Below are 21411 nucleotides of genomic sequence, written 5' to 3' on the forward strand. Positions count from 1 at the left end.
TATCTGCCATGCCATATTGTGTTATAAAAATAAGCTTATGTGTGAAAAATATTATGTATTTTAAAAACTTAGATTATGCGTCCAATACCATGACCTGCTGCTATGACAGCTACTGTTATTAGTGCCATCGTTGCCCCTGCCCTGCCACTAGATAAGGTCCTTGTGGCCGGGCCAGGGAGGATGCAGGGAAGCCCAGGAGCTCTGAAGCTCCTGCCCTTCACAGGAATTCAGCCCACTCAGCCACTCCTGCTCCTGCTCCCGCTCCCCGAGCTTCCACGGACGAATCCTGCCGGGAAAGGCTCTGCCCTGAACACCTCCGCCCCCACCAACGCGACACATCTTCATGACACCGGTCCTTCTAGGAGTTTCCACATGTGCACCCAGGTGTACTTACGTACCCAGACATCTCTATCACCTGTGTTCATGTGTTATTCTCTGAACTAAATTCCGGGACCAGCATTGGAGGGCGGTGAGTGTATGCAGGTGAAAGGAGGAGGCTGGCCTAGGAAATTTCCATCAATCCCCAATGGAATCCTCTCTTTGAGCCCCCTAGGACTGACCATTCAGTGCTATCACCTGGAGGAAGAGGTGTGGAGGGAAGATGCCACCTTCTCCAGAAACACACGGGATGGACTAGCTCTCTCAGTGCCGGGTAGTTTCACGCACATTGCGTGTGTGCCGACTCAATCTCCTGAAAGGTTTACCTCAAAGGACGGAACCCAAAGACAGGTATTTCCATTTTCATCTCCATTTTACAGATGGGGAAACTGACAGCTATGGGGGAGACACTTTCCAAAGGTCAGGACAGTGCAGAGGGGGCAAAGCCGGCATGGAGAGCCCACAGGCTGCTGCGGAGGCCCCGCGTTCAGCCACGACATCACACTGCCTCTCTGGCTTTTCTTTGCCAAAAGAAAGAATCCTAGGACCCAGAGAGGACCTTGGAGGTCCTCCAAGCAATTCCCTCCTCTCTGTTCTCAGACCACTTGGGGACGGGGAAACTGAGGCACGAGGTGCTTAAGAGAAGTTTCTGAATCTACAAGGCAATCAGAGACCTTCTTTAACCAGGTACACCTAGCTCCTGCCCTTTGGGTCGACAGCCTCTCTGATACTCTTAGAAACACGGCAGAAAGAAAAGTTCACGCAAGAAAGCAAGCCCATTTTTTTACTTTTTTGTGAAGAGAGGATTTCATATAGGACGTTGCACAGTGAGTGCGTGCACCATAGACGCACATGCATGCCCTCTCCCCGTCCAGGGAGGCAAGCGGCCAGCTCTAATGATAATACATTTCCTGAGAACTTTCCACTTGCTCTGAAGCACTTCTAATTGTGTCTGGAGCCTTTCCTTCCTACCCCACAGGATGAGCTGGGATATGCCGCTCGGGAGTTTTCTCTCTCGCACTGGCCTGGAGCTGTGCCAGGAGCCTTGGAGCCGAGTTGAGGGGGATTCCCGGCTCCCCACATCCCACCATCTCCCTGGGCTGCATTTTATCACCTGCAAAGTGGTGAGAGAGCAATACCTGCTTCCGCGTGCAGGTGTTCCTGGAAGGATTCAGTGGATGGTGACTGCGGGTCATCCAGCTGCCACTGGTCCATGAGTACCAGCTGTTCTCATGGTGATTCTGAAAGGGGTAGACAAGAGGCAAAGTGGTTCGTTTCTTCTTTGTTGTGAAGCCACGATTATCTTTTAAGGCACTCCGAGGATTAACGGCAACTACCTTCTCTTTCCTGAAGACAAATACTTCTTCAAGAACACCTGGGGGTCTGGGCCAGCCTGTCCCCAGCTGGTTTCACAACTCAGCAGGTGTCCCCAAGCACCTCCTGGGGTTTCATGAACTAAGCCCACTTTAACCTACACACATTGTGATATCCTATTATATTACATAAAATGCTTGCATTGCATAATATTTATGTTATAAAATATACATACCTAATATAGAATATGCTAGATATTATATAATGTTTATAATATATGATATAACATAAGGAGGTGATGCCGTGGTCAGGTACAACAGACGATCACACAGAAAGAACTTCAGGGAAAGGAGACCCCCTTGGCCTTGTGCTCAAGCCTTGGGCCAGTCCTCAGAGGCCGTGAGTTATCATCTAGCCCTACCAGTTAAACCTCGCCTCACCAAGCCTCAGTTTCCAGATCTGTCACATGAGAAACAAGGCCCTCATCGTCACATATTGCAGATTCAATGGGCATAGTTACCACACCAGTGGTGCGTCCGGAGGGCATGCACAGCGGAAGGCATTGTTTGCCCTGGCTCATCTAAGTCCTGGGTAACTCCAGGAAGGAGTTATTCTATCAGTCCTTGATGTACAGGTGGGGAGCCAAGGCTGGGAGAGGGAGAATCTCCTATCCAAAGTCATGGGACCGTGGAGAGAAGGTTCTGAATCTTGAGTCCCCAAAGCCCATGGCCCCTATGTCTGTGTGCACTGCCTTACAAAGTCAGGGGCTATAAAGCTCTTTATCTGACCTTCCAGTCCAGCAACAGCCAACTCGCAACACTCAGCCATGCTGCTGTGTCTTCTCCTCCCCACCCACTTCCACCTTCCACCTGAAATGATTTCCCAGCCACACTCTGAAAAGGAGTAGATGTGGGTTACAAGGTACCTCCCATCATTCCAGAGATCAGTTCCTCATCATTCCCTCATCCTCCCAAGATGGATATCTGTGCTCTCTGCTCTCATGTCCTGCTGGTCCTCGGAATCTGGCAGCCCTTGTAGCTTAGAAGAGACAGTAAAAGACTCCGCTCTTTAGCAAATCTTATTTCACTGCACTAGAACCATAAGTCCCATGACCCAGTCCCCTTCATCTTAGTAGCCACAGTATCCCCAGGGTCCAGCACTGTGCCTGGCATGAGGCCAGGAGGTACTAAACATATATGCGGGCTTCAGCATCAGACAGACCTGCAGTAACTGTGCCTGACCACTTACTAATGGTGTGGCCCAGGCAGGTTATTTCACTCCTCCAAGCCTCGGTTTTTTTCATCTGTAAAATGAGGACAATTTTACAGCATAGCATCTGGCTCACTGGGTGTCTGAGAGGGTTAAATAGAATGTATAGGGGACTTAGCACAGCACTCAATGAATGATAGCTATCATCATCACCATAACCATGACAATCATCACCATCATGATCCCCAACACTATCACCATCACATATCATCAGCAGCATCATCATCATCATCACCATCATCAACATCATCATCATCACCATCATCACCATCACTATCATCATGATCACCACCACTATTACCACCATCACCATCATCACCATAACCATCATTATCATCACATCATCACCACCATCACCACCATCATCATCACCATCATCAACATCATTATCATCATCATCACCATCATCACCATCACTATCATCATCATGATCACCACCACTATTACCACCATCATCATCACCATCACCATCCCCAACACCATCATCATCACACATCATCAGCATCACCATCACCACCATCATAATCATCATCACCACCATCATCACCATCACTATCATCATCATGATCACCACCACTATTACCACCATCATCATCACCATCACCATCCCCAACACCATCATCACACATCATCAGCATCACCATCACCACCATCATCATCATAATCATCATCACTACCATCATCACCATCATCGTCATTATCACCACCACTATTACCACCATCATCATCACCATCACTGACACCATCACCATCATTATCATTACATCATCACCATAACCATCATTATCATCACATCATCACCACCATCACCATCACCATCATCTTCACCATCATCATCACCACTATCATCACCACCATCATTACCATCACCATCATTATCATCACCATTATTATCATCACCACTTTCTCTGTAGACACTTTGCTGGGACTTACCCTCATGTCAGCCACTGAGGACTCAGTTTAGAGCTAGTCAAGAACCAACCTAAAGCACTTTTGTAACATAGGTCTCCTCAGCATCAGCAGTGTGTGTTTGACTTAGCTGACTCACTCCAATAATAGCATGGCAAAGGCAGGAAGGCCCAGAGCACACCCACTGTGCTCTGATCCCTGGGGGTCCTGACACGTAATGTGGAGCAGGTGGGTGGATTTCAGCAACACTACCCGCCCCCCCCACCCCATCTCTACAAAGGAGATTCCCAGCTTGGCAGTCCAGTCAGTGTGTGGTGAGAATGACTCACTCTGTGGCCTTCTTTAAGATCCTCCTCAGGAAGTGAAGAAGTCACTTCGGAGGCTCTCACTCACAAATAGAACATTTTCTTCCCACTCGTGAGATCAGTGTGTACTCAACCAAGATGAGAAGCCATGCCAACAGGCTGTGCCAGGGTGTCAGGAACGTTTAGATTCCCGAATGAGGAAACGAGAAGCAGGGACATGCACACATTGCCAATGACCCATGGCCATTGCTGAATGTCTCCACTGCGGTAACAGCTAACGGTTTTCTAATCCCCGAAGAATGTATGTGATGGAGGAGATCCCCTCAACTCACTTCCTTCCCCCGAGAAGCCACCTTCAGCATGGAGCTTATGTCATTCTTGGCCGATGATGTGGCAAGCTTTTATGAGTGATTCCTTCCCAAGAAAATGGTTGTTATACTGGTTTCTTTGACAAGGGCCCCAGGCCAGCTATGCCAAGTGCCATGCTGAGAGTTGAGCAACATTTGCTGGTGTACTCAGACCTTGGTCAGATCTCTGTTGACCCGTTTGCTGACATATGTGATGGCTGATGTTTCTTGAGGGTATGATCTGGACCAAGCCCTTGGGTGATGGCTTCATAGGTGGTATTAGGTTTGCTCTCCTTAACAACTCGATAACTTAACATTTTTCAATATCCCATTTGTGGATGAGAAACCAAGGCCAAGAAACGTCATATAATTTATATGAAGTAATTTCAACTTAAAAATAGGAAGGTAGGATTCAGGGCCAGGAAATCTCTTCCCCAGACCCCTATCATTAACCTCCATTATATTTGATCTCTGCTGGTCACTGGGCTATCACTCCCACCCCTCCCCTGCTTTGTATCACAGGGAACTACATTTCCCAGGTTCCTGTGTGCTCTGACTTCTGGGCAGTTTCAGCCAATGGGAGGCACTGGTGGAGGACTTCTGAGAAAAGTATTTCTCCTCTCCCTCTCCCTCTCTGCCCACCTCCTTTCTGGCTCCAGCTCCTGTGGGAATGCCCTTCCCTCCATGGTCCCTATTCCCCCTGGACAGGCTGTCAAGGGTCCAGCTTTCACCAGGTGACCCTAGATCCTGGGTTGCATGACACCATCTCCTCGTCACTCCAGCCCAAGGAGTGACTGTCTGCTGTGGCTGATCCCTGAGGTGCTTCACCACCTGCAGCTTGGCAGCTGCCCTTGGCCCTCACCTGTAAAACCAGCCCCTTATATTAAATCCCTCCATGTAAAATACCTGGAGTGACTTCTGTTTGCAGAGTGCACATGAGCTGATGGATCCTCAGCCTTGGTGGCAGTTGTGAGGAGGAGGAGTGGTAGGGAATGGGGAAATATGGTGAGTGCAAACTCTGTCTCCCTGTCATCACACTAACAGACATTACCGCATTTCACTCTCACAATCAGACTTTTAAAGCAGGGGATGTCATTAGCCCCTATTTACAGAGGAGGACCCTCCAGCTTCATTAGGGTAAATAACTTGCTCATCTAAAAGAGAACAGAGATGGGAGTCAGCTCTTGTTCTGCCAGAACGCCAAAGGGGAAGGACCTCTGGGCCCGCCCCCACTGCTGCTCCCACTCCCCGGCCTGCCCAGCTCTCACTTGCTGCACACAGGAGGCCATGCTTGATGTGAGCTCCTGCACCCGACAGGGGCCAGCCCCGTGTGGGCCTGTGGAAAGCCCCACTCCGTGCTGCCTTCTACCCCTTAGGATTCTGACTTAAGCTCCTGGGCCTCCTGTGGCCACAGGGCATGGCCTGAGCCGGACGCCCTCAGCTGAGAGCGGCTGTGGCAGGCCCAGATTTACGGCTTTGTTATTCCTGTGTTTTGGAGATTTTACAGCCCCGCGCTCCCTCGAGAACCCTGTGCTTTCTCTAGGACATATCAGTCAGACGGCGGAGGAAATATCCCAAATGCTGGGAACATCCTGTGTCACGGTGTCTCCCGGGCCCAGGTACCCACGACCTTTTGTTTGCAGCCCGAGGGAGGAGGAGACTGATAAAGTGCGGGGGCTGGGGGGAGGGCCAGCGGCCCCTCTGGTGCCCCGGTTTGTTCTGGTTTGTTCTCCAAGGCGACACATGTCCCAAGCTTCCTGACCAAAACAGTCATCGCCGTGGGCCTCTGGTGCAGAGCCAGTGCTCAGGCTGCAGTGAGCGCCTCTTCATTCGCCTCCCGTCCGTTTGGGGCAGATAGCTGACTCTGCAAGGAGCCCACGCACTGGCCAGTGGGGTCCAGCATCGTTTTGCCTGCATGGGATACAAGGCCCTATTGTCCTGTGCCACCCCTCCTCCACGCCCACTGCCTCCCCAGAATCCTCCAGGCTGCAGCTCCTGTGTGAGATCGGGCCCCAGTCCTGCGGGGACTGGATGGGTGGGGGTGGGGAAGGGGCCTGGAAAGCAGGAGAAAAAAAAAAAAAGCAGCGGTCAGTAGGAGAGAGTTCGAGCCTATTAAAAAATACACATATATTCATAAAATAAATAATAACTCAAACCTATAAAGGTCTGGAATGGACCAGTTGCAGTGGCTCCCACCTGTAATCCCAGCACTTTGGGAGGCCAAGGTGGGCGGATCACCTGAGGTCGGGAGTTTGAGACCAGCCTGACCAACATGGAGAAACCCCATCTCTACTAAAAATACAAAAAAATTAGCCGGGTATGGTGGCTCATGCCTGTAATCGCAGCTACTCAGGAGTCTGAGGTAGGAGAATTGCTTGAACCCAGGAGGCGGAGGTTGCGGTGAGCTGAGATCCCGCCATTGCACTCCACCGTGGGCAACAAGAGCGAAACTCTGTCTCAAAAAAAAAAAAAAAAAGAAGTCTAGAATGATACATACTAAATTGTTGAGGGTGGTCTTCTCTGACGGATGAGATCAGCTTTTCTTCCTCAGGTCATTCCATAGTATCCAAAAAAGTTTTAACAACCATCTATCACTTTTTTGTAAGAAAAAATATAAAGTTTCTTGAACTTCAAATGTGTAGCTCAAGCCAATGAAGCCGGGAGCAAAAAAATATATTAAGGAAAAGTAAGTGCATAAACTGCCCATTTTGTCCCTTGACGGTTGCTGTGACACCAGTTCTAGATTATTCCTCATCCTACTCGGAGGGAGGAGTGGCCCTTATGTAGCCCCTGGGGCTGTCTCCCCCTTTGCAGTCACAACACTCGTGGAGGGGACAGGGATCAGAGGACCCAGGAAGGTGCCGGGGCCCCACAGCTGGGAGGGGCAGAGACGAGACCCAGGTCAGCGCAGCACCCACAGGAAGGGCAGAGGCAGGTGCTCTCAGGACGCCCCAGCACCAGGCCTCCTGGGAAGGGGGCAGCCCCGGGTCCAGACACTCACCCTACCAGCTCTGTGATCACATGCTCGGCCCCATGGTGGGCCATGTATGGATAGAGGCAGAGGCACTAGCGCCCCCAGCTTAGCCCCTGGCCTCCAAAGGAAAGGGCACCAGCAGTTGCCTCTGAAACATGGCCCTGGTGTCCTACCCTGAGAAACAAATGTGACCTGACCTCCAGCTCACCCCCGTCTCCCCTCTGACCCACCCCAAATCCAGGTCCTGAGTCCTCCGCCCAGGCAGCTGCAAGGCGGGGCATGTGCTTTCAAGTACAGCTTTCCCCCGGTTTGGGCTGCTGCTAAAAATACACTGTTATTGACAGGTGACATGTGAAGAGCTCTTCCTGGTGTTGGAAAAACACAGTGGAGCCATTCATAATGCTGGTGTTTAGGGGCAGAAGAAATGCCCCCTTGGTGACAGACATCCCCATGTCCAGGCTCCAGTGCAACCTGGGACTCTGAGCCGGCATATGACATCCATGAGGATGAGCTTCATGCAAGCCAGGACTTCCCCTGCACAGGACTCTCCCCTGGAGCAGCCACAGCAAAGCACCTAGAACATGTGGCTGTAACAGCAAGTGGGTTTCCGGATCCCGGATCTCCTCCACCTGCTTCATCTGATTTGAATCACCCAACAGCACTGTACACAGGAGATTACACGCCATTCCCATTTCCGGGAGTGAAACTGAAGCAATGCACTTCTGTAGCTCAGAGGCTTTGCAAATGCTGTTCCTCCTGCTCAGATTACTTTTCAATGTGACCATCGTAAAGTGGGCCAGAGTGAAGCATGTAAAGCACTTAGAAGCCCTGAGCCACCGTTTAAGAAGCCTGGCTGCCCTGAAGCCACTGCTGGGAGAGAGAAGCCTGAGATGCCCCGACACCCTGCAGCCCAGCCATTTGAGGCATTCCAGCCCAGATGCCCGGAGAAAAAGGCTTTGAGGTGAGCCCAGGCCCAGCCACCATCTCATGCAGCTGGTGAGAGATCCTGATTGAGACCCACAATGCTGACCCCAGGCAAGACCTGGATTGGGGAGCCACTGTTTGGGGGTATTTTGTTACACAGCAATAGCTGAGCCCCCCTTGGGCTCTAGGGCCCTTGAGGAGAGGGTGACCAAAGCTGACAAATTGCTGTAAAGAGACCACGCCCCAGCTGAGCCGCTCTCAGCAAGAGCCTTGTGGGGACTATGACTTCCGGTTTCAGCAGCATTTCAGGAAACGCCGGTGACAAGGCTTTGGGAAGGGTGATGACAGCGAGGGCAGGGATGCTTGACTCTTCAGACAGTGACGATTCAGGCGGGAAACAACAGCTACTTTGCTACAGGGATCCATGAAAGTGTCCAAGGAGGAGAGGAGGCCATGGCTGAGGGCACACTGGGCACCAGGGGGTTCATGTGCATTGTCACCTCCGCTGTCCCACCGCCCCGGGAGTCAGGCATGATTAGAACTCCATCTCTGGAGAGGAGGCTCAGAAATGTAGCATAACTCGTCCAGGACACAGCCTGTAACTCCTGGAGCTTGGATTTGAACAAGGTTGGTCATTCTGCTTTCCTTATTGATAACAAAATGGATGGGAGGAAGGTGGGGGGAGGGGCCACACTACTGGACCTCTGTACCAAAAGGGTTCAATAGAGCTGTGCAAATTTAACATCCAGACGCTCTGTCAAAGATGCCGGGGAAACTCCTAGGGGACCCAGTGATGTGAAGTTCAATGGACGTTCGGGCTCTCACCCTCAGAGGGCGGGTCAGCCAGGCCTGGGTTTGACCCCTGCTCTTCCCTCGTCAACTGTACATCTCAGGCAAGTCAGCTTTTGTAATAAATGTCCTCATCTGGAAAATTGGCACAGTCCACGTTCCAGAGGGTGGGGGTCCCATCGGACAATATGGATCTACCGAAGCCAGCATGGGATGGAAACTTCCTGAATAGAAGCTGCTTGGACCAATGTGATGATGTCATATCATCATCATGTCACGTCACCCGAGGACTGCACTCCCGGGCTCCCCTCCATGGCAGGATGGGAAGCCAGGTATGAAAGTGCTACCTAGGAACACTGGGAAGCTCCCTGGGTGACCTGGGCTCCACGTGACCTGGCCGTGGTCCCCTTCCCTCCCCTCCAGAGGGAGCGAGGGGCTTCCCTAACCAACAACGTCAGCCCCTTCCTCTTCTTTCTTGGCTTTTCCCTGACCAAGGTCAACGTCAGAAGATCTTCCCAGGACCTGTCAGCCACAGAGTGCGATTGCGAAAAGGGTGTCGGTCTATACTGGGTGCGGAACGCTGGTCCGAGGATGCCCACCCCTCACCCGCTGCTCTGATAAACAACCGCATCTGGAGATGAGGGGTGACAGGAAAACCTTTCCTCCACTGTGGCAGGAAGAAGAGCCTTTCCCAGACGGGAGTGAGGCATCTGGAAACACTCAGAGACCCCATCTCCATTGTAAACACAGACAAAGCTAGAACACAGGCACATCGATAAGAAAATATGGGATGGGGCATGTCAGTCCCACACAATCCCAACAGTCAGACACAATAACTTTTTATTTTTTTATTTGAGACAAGGTTTCACTCTGTCGCCCAGGCTGGAGTGCAGTGGCACAATCAAAGCTCACCGCAGCCTCAACCTCCTGGGCTCAAGCGATCCTCCTGTCTCAGCCTCCTGAATAGCTGGGACTACAGGCAGACACCACCACGCCTGGCTAATTTTTTTTTATTTTTTGTAGAGATGGGGTCTTGCTATGTTGCCCAGGCTGGTCGTGGACTCGTGGGCTCAAGTGATCCTCCTGCCTCTGCCTTCCAAAATGCTGGGATTACAGGCGTGAGTCACTCCACCTAGCCAACAATTTTTTTAACATGTTGGTGTCATGCCAGATGTTTGAGGTGACAAACACCTTTTAAACTTTTATGGAAGTGTAATATACATAGGGAAAAGCACAGGCATCATAGGTGTACAGTTGGATGACTTTTGCCAGTGCAATGTGTGTGTGCTGGTGTACATGCAATGCTGGGTCAGGGATCAGGAGGCCGGAGGGGAGTGTTCCATCCACACTGCATTCCACTAACACAGCTTCATTCTCTAGCCTTGTCCTTCCCTCCACCTCCCCTCCTCACCAACTCTTGCTCCTCCCGACACCAGCCCAGTTTTGAGAGCTTCGGGGAGCTCTGACCCACCTCCCATGTGGGATCAAACCCCCACAAAGAGCTCACAGAGCATCTCGGGCCTCTCCCTCAGGCAGTTGTAATTTTCCACTGATGTATGTGTTTGTCTCCCCCAGCTGGATGGGGACCCCCCAAGGGCAGGACCACCAGGCCTGCTATGCCCTCACAGTCCCCCACCCCTAGCCTTGGTTCCAGCTCTAAAACTTGAATTCTCCTTCCAAGAGAGCTACCATGGCTTTCCTGAGACTCCCAGGGCCTCGGGAACCCACCACCCCACCTCTGAGTTGCCCACAGTCTCCAAGAGAAAACGGGAGCTGCTCCCTGAGCCCAAGCTCCTGATCAAGACTCCACGAAGGCGATGCCGAGGAGGAAGATTTATTAGCCCCTCGGCTCTGCTAAAAGCATTCTGTCAAAGAATTTGAAAAACGCATCTCAGATTCACTGTTGGGAGACAGCTATTCCCTCTGAGAAGGGGAGGATGTGAAACCCATCAGTCCCTGGTGTGGCTTTCCAGGCCAGCCAGGGGATCAGATCCTGACGGACGGGGCGGCCTCAGAGGCCAGGCGCCGCGTCCTCCTGGAGAGGGGCCCCGCTGGAGCCTGGAAGGAGCGGGAGCTGGGCAGGCTGTGAAGGGGAACAGGAAGATGGATGGGGCTGGGGGGAGCTGCTGACAGAGCGCCTGGAGGGGAATGAAGCTGGAAAAGATCCGCACTGGGACACAGCCCTCGGAAACCCTGGCGGGCTCAGCCTTGGCTTTGCCGGGAGCCTTGGAGAAGAGGAAACAGAAGGCTGTCAGGGAGCAGCTTCCCGGACCACCCATCAGGGAACAGGGAGGACTGTACTCCTGGAAGCCCAGGCCAGACACGCAGGGGTCCCAGCCCATTCTGGGTAGGTGGGGGCCTTTCCAATCCAGCTCTGTTCACCCCATCCCCACCCCCTACCTAGCCCCAAATCTGCTGGGATGGCCACTTGGTGTCCAGAATGTGATTTGAAACATGCACATTCATAAGGAGGTAGCGCAGGACCCTGCCTGCCATCCGCTGATGCCCAGCAGCCTTTGCACCCCACAGTCCTTCAGCCAGGGACTCTTTGCCCAGGTCTTACCTTGGATACCTCATTGTATTTTAGCCCAAAGGTCACTGCATCAGACAAAGCCTCCTGGTCACACACTCTACAGTATGTGGCATCACACCCATGGTCATGCACACACAGGCACATATACACCTGTGCACTCACAAGGTCAAATACACACACTTACATGCACACATGTGTACACACACAGGTGTATGCCTATGCACAAGCTTGAATGCATACACGTGCACACATGTTTACTCTCCACGATACAGCAAGGGGATTGGAGACCAGGCTGTGGAGGCAGACTGACTCATTCAGCTCCTGCCTCTGCCCTGTGACCTTGGGAACATGACTTAACCACTCTGTGCCTTGGTTTCTTCCTAAGTGAAATGGTGGCCGATGACACTGCCCCCTTCCTAAGGCTACTTGCAAGGTGGGGCTGTTAGAGAGGGTAACACATGTGCCGGACTTAACCTGACAGAGTTAGGACACAGAGGGAGAGGTGTCTCCATCACCACTTCACAGCACCCAACAGCACGGGAAGTGATCTTAGCTATTCACTGGTTCGCTCACCTCTCCTCTGTCTCCCTCCCCTAGCCCTTCGTGGAGCACAAAGAAGACTGGTAGGATGGACAGTGGATGAATGACGTTCTCAGTCTGTCCCTGGGATCCGGGTCATGCACAGACCTCACACTCCACATGCAGAGTAACAAAGCAAAGCCTCCTTTGTAAGAGGGTGAGAGTACAATGAGTTCATGCTTGGAAGGAAGCACCAGGCAGGTCCCTGCACATGGTGGGCCCCTGAAGCAGGAGCTGAGTTCAGTGTTTCCCCTGCTGCTCATATCAGCCCTGCAATGCAGGCTTCCTAAGCCCTCCTTTTCTCTAGGCTGCCATTTGCTGAACCACACTCTGTGCCAAGCAAGATGCTAAAGGCTTTCTACGCACTTCTTAGTGAGCTCTCACAACAATCCTATTGACAGGTGCTCCAACGATCTCCTTTTTGCTAAAGAGTTAACCGAGGCTTAGTGAGATTGGGTGGCATCCTTGGTCCCCAGAGAGCATGTGGTCCTGATTTGAACCCAGCAATGATCCCAGGCTCCCTTGGCTCTGACCTCACTTCTGCATACCACACTCGTGGAAGCTTTTATTGTACCCTTCATAAGATGGAGAAACTGAGGCTCTGGGAGGGCAAATGGTGTGGCCAAGCCCCCCAGGCCAACCCTGGTGGGAAGCTTGTACTCGACTTGAGTCGTCCTGTCTGAAATATGCGTTCCACTCTTCCCCACAGGACCTGATGCAGCAGTTCCGGAAGGAGGAATTCTGGCCCCCATTTGCCACAATTGGAAAGCAGATTCATGTTGCATTCCCTTTGCCAGTTTGCTTGCAGCGGATTGATGAGGAGCAGCTCCCAGCTTGTCCCAGCCTTCATGTGGAAGGGGCTTCCAGCAACCCCCCCCCCCAACAAGGTCCTCACAGCGCCCCAACACTGTGGGGCTGTCCCAGCACTGAGGCGATTAGCAGAATGATAGCGGCCAGCTGCTCGCTCCGTCTGCGAGACAGACCAGAGCTGCTTGAGTGACACACTTGCAAGTTTCGCCCACGTTCCTCTCCCGGAATCACCGGGGCGGCCAAACCCCAGGAATCTGCCTGCTTGAAGGAATCAAATCCACCATTTCTCTGCCCACGCTTAGGACCCGGAGGGTCTCTTGAAATAAGGTTCATGAGGCGGCCTCTGGATTTGATTACAAGGAAATCTGTTCCCCATCTCAACCCCTCAACTCTCTCTGCCCTCAACTGCAGGAATGTGACGCTGGCTGATTTCTCAGCAACTCCCGCGTTTCTTGCAGACACTGGACCTGAAGCCAACTTTCTACCTGGCTTGTGCGATTCATAAATTACAGTGCAATCAAAAGACACATTCAGAAACTGCTGGAGGTTTCAACGGGTGAGCATATCAGTTTCCCAGGACAACAAACTGCCACACACTGGGGGGCTTACAACAGCGGAAACTTACTCTCTCATGTTCTGGAGGCCACAAGTCCAAAATCCAGACATCGGCAGGGCTGTGCTTCCTGAGGTGGCTCTAAGGGAGGGCCCTTCCTGCCTCTTCCAACTCCTGGTGGCCCCCAGGTATTCCATGGCTTGTGGCTGCATCACTCCAATCTCTGCCTCCATCTTCACGTGGCCTCTGCCGCTGTATGTTTCTCGTCTGTGTGTCTCCTATAAGAACACATGTCATTGGGTTTATGGCCCAGCCAGGTAATCCAGGGTGATCTCACCTTGAGCTCCTTAACTTCACCACATCTGCACAGGTGCTGAATGAGGTCAGCTTCACAGACTCTGGGGGTTTATTTGTTGGATTTATTTGTTGGAGGGCCACCCCTGGACTGTATACAGTGAGTTTTATTCTTCCTTCTGAGGACATGAAGAAAGGGCCCTCGCCTCCCGGCCTGTCCCTGGAGAAGAACTGACCTGGGCAGGGAGCAAGGAGGTGAAGAGGAGCTCCACCCTCAGCTCTGCCACGCCCTTGGGAAGCCTTGATCTCAGTCCCCACCTGCCCTGATCTCAGAGCTGGGACTTCAGTAGGAACCCCATCTGACCAACACCCAGCCCTCTCTGAGTTTACATGCCAGAGGAGGAGCTGGACAGTAAATGAACACAACAAAAGATGGATGGATAAATATGTCACATGGTGACAAATGCCATGAAAGAAAACGCAGCAGGGTCAGGGATAGAGAATGATGGGTCAAGGCCTCCTCCTGGGCTGGGGATGACAGCAGAAGGAGACCACGGGCACCAAGCCACTCACTTGGAGCCCGGGATCAACCAAACCCTGGAGCCCAGGATCAACCAAACCCTGGGTGCACAGGAGACACCGACAGCATTGGGTCCCAGAGGAGACTGACTTCTAGTTCTCATTCTGCTACTAACCAGCCCCAAGACAGGGCAAGTTGCCTCCCTTTTTCTAACTCTCAAACTTCTCCTCCCTAAAGCGGGATTGGTATCACAAATGAGTTGGTGTACATAGAAGGCTCGGCACACACCCGGGGACTGGCCCCCAACAAATAGTGGTGACTGTCACCTCCGTCCCTGAGTTCCAATGTCCTCCAAGGTACCTTGTTCCCTCCAGCTCTAGCCTTCTATTCTCCACCCCCAACCTGGCTCCTCCATGTCTCCAACCACTGACCAAGGACCCCTGATTATTCCTTCCATGTTCAGCGGTGCTGGGTGGGTGGATGCAGAGGTAGCTGGGCTGATGTTGTGGCTGTGTGACCAGCTGCAAACCAAGAGAGGCTCCCGGAACACCCGCTGCCTTGGTGGGGTGCCGGGCTTTGATAGGCTGCCAGGAGCGATAGCCAGGCCTGTTTGCTTTGCCTTATCGGAGTGTTTTTCACCAGCATTGCCCCATCCCCTCTGTTCCCTCACGGAGGTTATCAGCCGCACATCCGCTGCAGGGGTGAAGCCCCATGGGTAACCTTTCCCACGCCTGCCTCTCTGTGCCCAAGACCAAGCCCCTTCCCAACACCAGGTCCCTGCTCTTCTAGAGGGTCCCCCCAGAAAGGCTGAGCTTGGAAAGAAGACTCCCACTCCCTTAGAATTGGCTCTTTCCAAAGTGCTCCAGAACTCATCACTTCCAAGAAAGACCCTGGGGATGCAGATGCTGGAGGTGGGAGGCCTAGATGTTCTCTGCTTCCAAAAGGCCAGCATGTTAAAACCCACTATGGCATCCGCTTTCTGAGGCTGCCATAACAAAGAACCACAGGCTTGGGGGCTTCAACAACAGGAATGTATTCTCACATTTCTGCAGGACCCAGGTCCAAGAACAGGGTGTCAGCAGGGCAGGCTCCCCACAGGCTGTGAGGGGACTCTGTCCCAGGCCTCTCTGGGCGTCGGGTGTGTCATGGGTTCTTTGGCCTCCTTTGACTTCTAGATGCATGGCCTGATCTCTGCCTCCATCTCTGCGAAGGCTTCTCCCAGGGTGTGTATGCCTCTACCCACATGCCCTTTGTAAGGACACAGCCATATCAGATTAATGACCTCATCTTAACTTGATTACATCTGCAAAGATCCTATTTTCAAATAAGGTTACATTCACAAGTACTGGCATTAAGACTTCTATGCCTTTTAAAGGGACACAATTGAACCAATAACTTTTAAATACTACATCCAAGCCCTGCCCCACCCCAGATCAGCTACAGCAGCGTCTCTAAGGGAAGCCAGGTGGGTCTAGGGTGGATCCAACTGAACCACTGCCCCCGTCCAACAGACACAGGGAAACTAAGGCCCCCAAAGTGGACATGAGATGCCTAGTGGCACAGGTGCCTTGGGGCTGAGGCCTCCTCCCTCCTGGTTCAGCAGCAGGCCAGGGGTGGAGACTGCTCGAATCTGCAGGAAGGAGGATGAGGTCCGACCGCCAAGCCCCAGAGCTGACCTTGGTTTACGAGTTTCCTGAGTCAGTATCTGCATCCATGTGCTTTCAGCTTCACAACCCATATGGCGCATGGGCAGTATCGCCCCATTCTCTCCAGGTGGAAACTAAGATTCAGAGAGGCAGATGCACTTGCTCAAGGAAGCACAGCTAGCTAAGGGCTGCAGGGCAATGGGAAGGAAGGATTCAAACCCAGGCCCATCCAGCCCCACAGCCTGAACCACTTCCCCAAACGGTGCTGCCCAGGAAACCCAAGCCCACCCGTGCTTCTCTGCCACAAATGGTAAGAAACGCACTTCGCAGAATGACTGAAATTCTCCTGTGACCACTTCTAGAATGGCCGGGCTCAGAGTGAGGCCGACCCATGGTCTGCTCCCAGCTCTGCCACTTACTAGCTGTGTGGCCTGGGGTAAGTCATTTACCTCTCTGTGCCTCAGTTTCCCCATCTGTAAAATAGGCTGGAAAATAGTGCTTGTCAGTAAGGATGCTGGCGGATTAAATGGTGTCTGGGGAAATGTTGGAGATGACTGTTACCTCCAGGGCAGGGTGTGGCTCTGGCAGGGACTGGACGCAGCTGTTCCTCAGCTGCTCACCCCTAATTTATGTTTAAGGTGAGGCCCCATCCCATCTCGCCCCCACCCCCACCACGACCACATGACATCTTACTCTCAAGGCTTGTCAGGGCCACTAGTATGGTGATAAATCTCCCGCCGGCCCCTGCCTGCCCTCCCTCTAGCCTCTCCGCAGAGACCAAGTTGTTATAAATGTGTCCGGCCTCGTGAAACCGAACCCTGCCATGCCCCACAACGGTGGCGGCATCTCAACCGCCATTGCCTTATCTGATTGGAAACCAGTCCATGCATTCCCCTTCCTGGGGCTCCAGGGGAGGGTCTTGCTGGTGATTCTAATCTGGGGAACGCCCCCAGGACAGGCAGGGCTCCACAGCAGGGCCAGGTGTGAGCTGCAGCAGGCCACAGGCCTGGCAAAATTGGAGGCAAAGAGGTGAGGAGCCACAGCCAACCCCAGCCCCAGCCTGTGCTCGGGATCTGTCGTGCCACATGTTTTGGGCAGTGATGACATTCTTGTCTTGTTCGTTTGTAAAAGGAACTTATTTGCTTATATAACAGAACGGCCGCCCAAGTGTCATTTGGGAGTTTCAGGTAGGGTTTCCTCCAGAGTTCAAACAATGTCTCCAGAAACGGACTTCTCTCTCTACTCCTGGATGCTGCCACCTGGGTTGGGGCTCCCACGTCTGGCCTTGTGTAGCCAGCAGGTGCTGCCAGCCGCCCCTGGCACTGCATGGCTCCCAATGTCAGTGCTGCAGGAAAGAGTGAATGTGGTCGCTCCAGCACCCCCAGCCAAAGCCCAGAGACACCCTCGCATTGGTCTGGCCTGTACCTGTACTCTTGCTTGGCCGGGGGAAAGGCTTTTGCCAGACTTAGATGCTTCTAAAGTATCTGAAATTTTACCAGCCCCAGCATTTTGGGATTCAAAGGGCCCACATGTAAAGTAAATGTGAGCTCAAGGGTTTGGGGTGTTGGAGGAAAAGGAGGAAGACTTCGGGGCACTCAGGAAAGCCAGGGACAGCATCTCTGACTAATTGAGCCTGAATACTGGCCAGGAAACACACTTCACAGGCACTGGGTCACAACCCCAAACAGCAAGGACATTAATGACCCAATCCACAGGTGAGGAAACCAGGGAGTGAAGAAGGCATCTACCCAGCTACAGTGTGTTATCTTGGTCTGAAAGCAGAACCACCGGAAGCAAAGAACACCCTGGAACTGAAGGTCCAGGACACACTGGAGACGCGGGCAGAAGCAGCAGGTGTCACGGGCTGTGCGCATCTCCTGCAGCTGCTCAAACAAATGACCACAACCTGGGAGGTTTAAAACCACACAAGCTTACTCCCTCACAGAAAGCCAAAGTCTGGCTGAAGTCTGAAGTCCAAAATGAAGCCTAAAGTCTGAAATGAAGGTGTCTGCAGGGCCATGCTCCCTCCAGAGGCTTGGGGAGAGGACCCTTCCTTCCTCTTCCAGCTTCCACTGGCCCAGGTGTTCCTCGGCTTGTGGCTGCAATGCTCCCGTCTCTGCCTCTATCTTCACGTGGCCTCCTCCTGGTGTGTCTGGGTCTCACATCTTTCTCTGCCTCTCTTATAAAAGCACTCATGATTGTGCAGTCCAGGATGCTGTCATCTTAAGATCCTTGATGTAATCACATCAGCAAAGACCCTTTACCCAATCAGGTCACATTCACAGGCTTCAAGGATTTGATGTGGATATTTTAGGACAGACCATTTTTCAGCCTACCGCACATGCACACACACAGTGAAAATAAAAATGCTTTGCAACTGGTGCGGATCACAAAAGTAGCTGCTAGTGCTGAGGACAGAAACTTGCATTAGAGTTTGGCCCTCTGGTGTATGAACTTTCTGCACAGAAAACTATATTGAACAAAGGACACTACGCCGCCTACATGCTGGTTGTCATCTGCTTTGCGGCTCTTACCTGCTTTCCAAGGTGGACTCTGCACCCACTTTACTGATGCGGAAACGAAGACTCAGAGAGTCATTCAGTTTGCCCAAAGGCAGAGTAGGGATTACGTTGAATGCCATCGGACTCCAGAACCTGTGTCCTTCACAGTACATCGTGCTGTTCCTCTTGCTTGAAAACCCATCACTGTGAACTAATGTGAAAGCCCATCACCGGAATATGATCTAATACTCATGCCATGCACCAGCACACCCGAGCGCTCAACGGCCTGCCAGCTCTTGGTTAGCACTTCTGTGCTTCACAGATTCAACAAACATTGAAGACATGCTCCGTAGAGCCAGGCATTGTGGCAGTGTGGAGAAGGGGGGACATTTTTCTCTACCCTGGAGGAACTTAGAATCTGATAGTAAAATATGACTGCTGTAACCAATGCAACCCTGTAAAAATCTTACCAAGTCACTATGATAACATTGCTGTGCCAGTGGTGAGGACACTGGGGTGCAGAGAAGCCCTCGGCTTGGGAACAGCACAGCCAGGACTTGCCAATATGACTAGGTCCAGAGCATATTACTCCTCTCCCTACCTTGTCCTCCTTCATTGATTGGTGGCTGTGTTTTGTTTAAAGTGTGTGAGTTACAGGAAAAAAACAAAAGGCAAAATAGTACTCTCTTACTCACTAGCTATGTGAACTTGGGAAAGTTAACCTCTCTGATTCTCCTTTTCCTTTGCAGTAGACAAAAGGTACATCTTCTAGGAAACCACTGCAAATAGTAGAAAAACCAACCTTGAAATGTCCTGTGAAATGCAGAGAATTAGGTTCCATAACTGAACAGTCGGCAGTAGAGCAACTTCAGGTACAACCTGACCTCAGGCTGAAGCAGCATCAGCACAAATGGGTTCTTCTCTCTTTGTTTCTTAGTCTTTCTATTTTGGGCCCATGCTCAAAACTCATCTAGACTCACGTGGCGGCCAGCATCTCCCAGGGCCACATCTGCCTAGATGCTAGTCCAGCAGGAAGGAGAAAGTGTTCAGTCTGAAGGCACCCGGGAGGTGTGGCTGGGCTGTCTCTGGTCAGTCACCCATATTTGAGCCAAGTAGGTTGGCCAGGGAAGGGCTGAGTGGCTGAGCCTTGGGTCATGGGCTCCTAAGTCCCATCCAAAAAATCTGGATGTTATCCAAAAAAGGAGGATGAATGCCGGGGAGGGACACAGCAAACATCCACTACGCGGAGCTCGAAGGCTCTGCACCCTAGGTGCACATTAAAACCATATGGGGAGCTTTGTGAAGGTATCAACCCTCTGAGGTCCTGTGCAAAACCAGGTAAATCAGAACTACCTGGGGTGGGGCCCAGGTGTTGGTACATTTTAATCGCTTCCCTATTGATTCTGATGGGCAGCAAGATTGAGAACACCTGCTCACATCCTCAATTGAGTTATTTTATTTTATTTTTATTTTATTTCATTTCATTTCTGTTTTTTTGTTTCGTTTTTGAGACAGAGTCTAATTCCGCCTCCCAGGCTGCAGTGCAGTGGCTCGATGATGGCTCACTGTAGCCTCGACTTGCAGGGCCTAAACCATCCCCCTGCCTCAGTGCCCCCAAGTAGCTGGGACTACAGGTGCGTGCCACCACACCCAGCCTGAGTTTTATTTTAAATGAAAGGTTTCTTAGCTTAAGCTGCCATTAAAAAAAAAAAAAAATGCCAGAGACTGTGTAGCTTCAACAACCGACATTTATCTTCTCATAGTTCTGGAGGCTGGAAGTCCACGGTCTGGGTGCCACATGGTCAGGTACTGGTGAGGGCCCTCTTCCTGGCATGAGCCCCCACTTTAAATACCATCCCACTGCGGGTAGGACTTCAGCATATGAATTTGGCGGAGACACGATTCAGTCCAGAGAAATGGGCTGGTACCATATTATTAATAGAAACCCATGAATGTGCTAGGAGGAAAAGGGAAGCATCACACACTATCTAAGACGGGGATCTAGACACTAAAACAGAACATTCTGCCATTTAATAAAACACAACCCACAATAAGGATGATAAAGGGGCCACGGGCATGATGCCTAAACATGCCTAACAATGCTTTCACCACTCAACAGACTCTCACAGACATCCACCAAGGCACCCAGCCCACAACTGACCCCCTTGCAAATAGCTTTTCCACTCAGTATTAACAGAGGAGATGACCAGACATGGTGAATTACTTGGAGCCTCAGATGCCCCAGTTGGAGTCACCATTTGTGAAGTTGCCGTCTGGTGACTGACGGGCAGACGCGAGGTCCGATCCATCATGAGGGCTGTCAGGAAAGACACTTGGGTGGGAGAGCTAAAACAGATGTCAGGGCAGGGCTTGCCGGTGGAGCTTCTCCCAAGCCCCAGGGGCCCTGCCACACAGCGGCGCCTGGCCCTGGAGCACAGGGCAGGCTCCCAGGTTCTCTGAGACAGCCTCGCATTCCAGGGGCTCCTTTCCTCAGGGCAGGTGGTCAAATACCTAATGACATAAATAGTGTAGCATCCAGATGGTCATCACAAATACATTCCAAATTTTGCAGAGAAATAAAGAATTTTTTCACCATCAGTGTATGTGAGGTCATTTATTACAGGGGCAAAACACGTTTCATCCTCCAGCAGCCCTTAGCTTCTTCTCATTTAAGCTACAAAGACTCTCAGCCAAAACATCAGAAAGAATTGGCACGGTCTGTTTACCTAGCTTTAAGAAATCTAACATCTTTTCAATGGGGTCCAC

Source organism: Pongo abelii, chromosome 18 (assembly GCF_028885655.2).
Source record: "Pongo abelii isolate AG06213 chromosome 18, NHGRI_mPonAbe1-v2.0_pri, whole genome shotgun sequence".
Classification (NCBI taxonomy): domain Eukaryota; kingdom Metazoa; phylum Chordata; class Mammalia; order Primates; family Hominidae; genus Pongo; species Pongo abelii.